The 5,612-nt window shown below is 43.1% G+C and overlaps 1 protein-coding gene across 4 annotated transcripts in view; it reads right to left on the reverse strand.

Moving 5' to 3' along the window:
- Positions 1 to 2,224: 2,224 nt before the first annotated feature.
- The window catches only part of LOC138976808 (leucine-rich repeat-containing protein 74B-like), a 66,146-nt gene continuing 62,758 nt past the window's right edge, over positions 2,225 to 5,612 (reverse strand). For 3 of the 4 annotated variants that reach the window (XM_070349701.1, XM_070349702.1, XM_070349703.1), the window contains one exon: positions 2,225 to 5,612. This exon is cut by the window's right edge and continues 491 nt beyond it. The gene's annotated coding sequence lies outside the window, so the exon portion shown is untranslated. The other variant, XR_011459157.1, reaches the window with a different exon arrangement.

Genomic DNA, 5,612 nt, shown 5'->3' on the forward strand with positions numbered 1-5,612 from the left:
CTCAGGAATGTATAGAACCTGTTCACCAAGTTTGGTGACGATCGGTCCGTTCATTCTTGAGATCTACTTGCGAACACAAACACATCGAGTGAAACCTATACACACCCCTATACCGGGTGTGTAAAAATCCTATTAGCTGTATGTCAGCGGCACAATGCAACCAGAACCAGCGTTTATGTGGAGTGATCGGGTGCTGGTCACTACCGCGAGCGTCACTACCGCGAGTACCACTACCGCGTCTCACACTAAAGTTGTGTTTCCGTACCCGCGATAGCGTTTTTCCAGCGGTGCGACGAAAATCAAGCACATAGAAAATGACCAGGAGTGTTTCCACACGCGCGACGCGTTAGCGGCGCGACAAGCGGCAAGCGACGCGATTTTTTTGAAAGGGTCCTGGAGCGATTTTTTCGCGTTGTCGCGCGGCAACGCGGGAGTTTACAGATTTTACCGCATGTTTAAAACGCAAGTACGGAAACACGTCACGCGTTTGCGCGCGTTTTCTTTTGTCGCTGCCGCTGTCGCGGGTACGGAAACAGAACTTACCGCGAGTACGACACTACCGCGAGTACGACACTACCGCGAGTATAACACTACCGCGTGTCACACTACCGCGAGTATAACATTACCGCGTGTCATTTTATGACTTCCATGGCTGAAGGCAAAGGTTGAAATGTTTCCTTGAAATATAAAACAAAAAGCCTGGTCTGTTCTCTGAACACTAATTCAATGTTTGTCATGCTAACCAAGAACTCAAAACGATCAGAACACACTATCAGAATACATATAGAATGGGTTGCTTCCAATCAAAGCCGTTAGAACACAAACTCACAAGAAGTAAGTTTGCATGCGTTCTCTCTACGGTTATGGTACTCGCGGTTGTGGTACGCGCGGTAGTGTGACACGCGGCAGTGTTATACTCGCGGTAGTGTCGTACTCGCGGTAGTGTGACACGCGGTAGTGTTACACGCGGTAGTGTCGTACTCGCCGTAGTGTGACACGCGGTAGTGACGCTCGCGGTAGTGTCGCATAACCGGAGTGATCTGGAAAGGTGTCAATCTCTCTCTCTCTCTCTCTCTCTCTCTCTCTCTCTCTCTCTCTCTCTCTCTCTCTCTCTCTCTCTCTCTCTCTCTCACTCTCTCTCTCTCTCACACATACACACACACACACACACACACACACACACACACACACACATACTGATGTCATCTGACTTACTTGGTATCACAAAAGGTGCTGCCTTGCCGGTTTTTGCTGAAAAATAACTCCGAGACAATTAGATTCAATGAATACAATGATACAAGTAACCGGCAAGTCATAAATCCAAGAAGGTGTGGGGACCGACACAAAATAGGCTGGTTGTGGGGTCCGTCACAGAGAAATTAGGTCGAAAGTGGGGTCCGACACAGAAAGTGGGGACCGACACAATGAATTATGGGAACCGTCACGCCTACGTCACAAAAGTGTGTGGGGACCGAACACAGCCAATTTCACTGACTACTTTTGTTGTTTTTATTATTACGGCTGTTTGGATGGCCCTACAATCTTGAAACTTGGGCTGTCTGCTACAGACATGTTGAACTTTTTGCTGGACCAACGACAGTTCCAAGCAGGCATTTTTTGGTAGGATATTTCTTGCCGATGCTACGAATTATGCAGTTTTGCAGTAAAGTGGAAGGCATTCTACCTAATAACGGCTAAAATATCAAAAACCTTCAATCCAACAGCACCTAGGCATGTAGTGTAAACACTCACAGATCTAACAAGACCATTCTCAGAGAGCAACATTGCGTAATACTACCATAAATGGATGTTTTGTCCGCGAATTTTGGCGTGTGGGAACCGAGTGGGAACCGAACACAAAGGGTCAGGGCACCGAACACAAAGCGTAGGGGAACCGTCACAGTGTCACCGGTGTGAATAAGACTAGGCTTTACAGGGTATAGGACCAAGTTGTAGTAATGTTTCGAAGTGTCTATAATAAAACGTTCCGTTAATTAGCCTGTCTACGTCTTGGTCCTGGCCGTTATTTCAAGTGTTGATGCCTCACTCATGCCTTTAGTCTGGGCATAGCCACGCCCTCTTACATTCAACAACAACAACAACAACAACAACACTGACAAATTACTAACACAACCACACACATACACACAAAAAGGAAAACAACAACGTTCAACAACAACAAAGGACAACAACAACAACACAGAAAAACAACAAAGCCTGCATGAAGAAGAACAGCAGTTTTATTACGCACAATGTTTCCCATCGCGTAGAAGACAGTATCACAGTCTGAGAGTAGGATTATAGGCCTATTTACAAACACATAGAAATACAACGTTCATAGAAAGCACTCAACCCTTGCGCTAAGACGAAAAACAGAAAGAAAATAGTTTGAATTTGACACTAAAACGGCTACAAAGACGATGACGAAGACAATCATCATACCTACATCATCATCATCATCATCATCATCATCATCATCATCATCATCATCATCATCATCATCATCTTCCACCACCACCACCATCCCCACCATCGCCAACCTCGCTCTGCACTCGTCTTCTTCTTCTTTTGCGTTCGTGGGCTGAAACTCCCACGTACACTCGTGTTTTTGCATGAGTGGAATTGTACGTGTATGACCGTTTTTACCCCGCCATTTCAGCCAATACGCCGCTTTCGGAGGAAGCATGCTGGGTATTTTCGTGTTAAAGCACTCTTTCTGCCCCGTATATGCAATAGAGTTAATATTTTTGTCAAGTACGTAGCTAACTTAATCATCTTGCATGATATGCTACACATAAGTTGGACACGAAATGTTATGATGAGGAATTCCCTCAGCCATCTATGAAAGTAATGACGAAGATCTCCCTTGATCATCAATAAAAGAAAAAATCTTGCTTCGCCAGCCCTTTTTCTTTTTTTCTTCTTTTTTTGTTTACATTACAATAAGAAGAAACAGCACACCGACTTGAAGAAATCTAAACAGGTGGGAGCACCGTTAGTGATGGAATCCTAAACAGATGGGAGCACCGTTATAGTGATGGAATCCTAAACAGATAGGAGCACCGTTATAGTGATGGAATCCTAAACAGATAGGAGCACCGTTATAGTGATGGAATCCTAAACAGATAGGAGCACCGTTATAGTGATGGAATCCTAAACAGATAGGAGCACCGTTATAGTGATGGAATCCAAAACAGATAGGAGCACCGTTATAGTGATGGAATCCTAAACAGATAGGAGCACCGTTATAGTGATGGAATCCAAAACAGATAGGAGCACCGTTATAGTGATGGAATCCAAAACAGATGGGAGCACCGTTATAGTGATGGAATCCAAAACAGATGGGAGCACCGTTATAGTGATGGAATCCAAAACAGATAGGAGCACCGTTATAGTGATGGAATCCAAAACAGATAGGAGCACCGTTATAGTGATGGAATCCAAAACAGATAGGAGCACCGTTATAGTGATGGAATCCAAAACAGATGGGAGCACCGTTATAGTAATGGAATCCAAAACAGATGGGAGCACCGTTATAGTGATGGAATCCAAAACAGGTGGGAGCACCGTTAGTGATGGAATCCTAAACAGATAGACTGCGAACATGCCAAACATTTATGTTTGGTCATTAAATTAAACGTTACAATAACTTGAATAACCTATTTTGTGTTTTTTTGGTTTTCGTACGCGAGGGATGAAATAAGATAGCAATCATTTTTAGGGTAATTGCATGAGCAACTTTACTACAAAAATAAATGAGCTAAATCTGCTTAAAGGGACCTTGCTTCTTATATAACCTAGCACAGATTTGTCCAGGCTTTTCCCTGGCATAAGAGCGTCCAGACGCGTGTTTCTTTCAGGCGAGATATTCTTTCGGCTAGCCGCTCGCGAAGCTAGGAGACGAGATTGTCTATGAAACGGTCTAATGGCTAGCTACGCAAGAATTAAACACCATTGGTCGATTCCGAAAAGGTCGTCTGCACTGGTCGGTAAAAACCCATGGACAGCCAATCGGATGGGCAGCTGCTTGGCCGCCATGTTTTCTCGCCAAGCGAGCAAGCCCAAAGCTACCTAGCGTCAGCTAGCATCACTCGCGGCGAGATGTGCCCAAGAAACGGTACTTCCTCGCCCCACTCGCCAATCTCGCCGCCTATTCTCGCCTGTGAGAAACAGGGGACTGGCTTTAACTCTAAGAGCATTCTTTCACTTGAACACATAGCAACATTCAAAGGCCTGGCTACTTTCTGTGCAGAGTGAGAATTGTGTGTTTTTTCGAATTAGTTTTGTAACTGACATCAGCGTAAACATTGATTCGGGAGAGAACAAAAAAACTATTCCCACTCTCAAAAAACAAGAAGGGTAAGTTGTTGGAACGTTTGTTATTGACAAAAATACGTTACAGTCACACGTATATATCGGCCCAACGGACACAAAATTAGTTACAAGAACTTATCTTGATGGAATTTTCGCCCGCCTGCCACATAACTAATTGTTTGTCTGTGCAATTAAAAAAGACCTTAGGGTCGATGTATGTGTGACTGTGACGTATTTTTGTCAATAACAAACGTTCCAACAACTTACCTTTCTTGGAGGGGTCCTGATTTGGCCTATTGTGGTCCGTTGGCAGTCTCTTTGATTTTGGGCGCCTTGAGTCGCCTTGTGTGGTGAGATACGTGCGCGATATAAATCCTCGTAAATAAATAAATAAATAAATAAATAAAATATTGTGGTCCGCTGGACCCGAAAAGCAACAGCTAACTAACCTTTCTTGGTTTATGATTCTGAATTTTGGAACGTTGGCAGTCTCTTTGATTTTGGCTCTATTCCCACTCTACATTGAACTCAGGCAGTCTGTTGAGTGTTGGTATGTTTCCACGTGGATAGAATCTCTTGACATAAAAGCCTGTACACATCTATGATGGCTGACATGACCGTTCCCATGAAGAGGAAGGTAAGCTTATATTTAAAGTCTGAGACAGATAGTCGCTATTTATACAAGTAACATATCACATTGAATAATATGAAACGAAATAAAACATAAAATAAACGAAATATTCACTTCCAAATTTTTCTGTTAATATAATGCGTCAAATACCTCAAAGTCACCATATTCAATCACACGTACAAAATAATTACGATAACCAAAATGTGTGACATTCTGGGCGTATTTGTACAAAAGAAGCCAAAAAAAAAATAGCATAAAACATTTGCGTTTAACAAAACACTTGTTGAAACAAACAAGAATGCCTACTTTTGTCATTGTCCTTGATTTTCCCAATGTATATAGTAATAGAGACGTTGGTTTATTGTTGGTTTTTCCTTAGTAAGGGAACACATTTATGTGATGACGTTGCATCGGTAAGGCGAGGTGAGGTCCCATCCGCACACTCACAAATACTTGAAATGACGTCATTACTGTGGCATGCATTCCAAAGAAACGAATCAGTCACAATAGTGTCACTACAACTTTATAAGCAAAAGGTCGCGGTAAGACCGTGACGTCATATTCTGGTTTGAAAATGACGCTCTTGTCATTTAAAGCAATAACATATTCACCACAACTCCATGGCACGAGCACTTTGACTTCCAGGACTTCAGTAAAAATACCGGCC

Source organism: Littorina saxatilis, linkage group LG9, assembly GCF_037325665.1.
Source record: "Littorina saxatilis isolate snail1 linkage group LG9, US_GU_Lsax_2.0, whole genome shotgun sequence".
NCBI classification, from domain to species: domain Eukaryota; kingdom Metazoa; phylum Mollusca; class Gastropoda; order Littorinimorpha; family Littorinidae; genus Littorina; species Littorina saxatilis.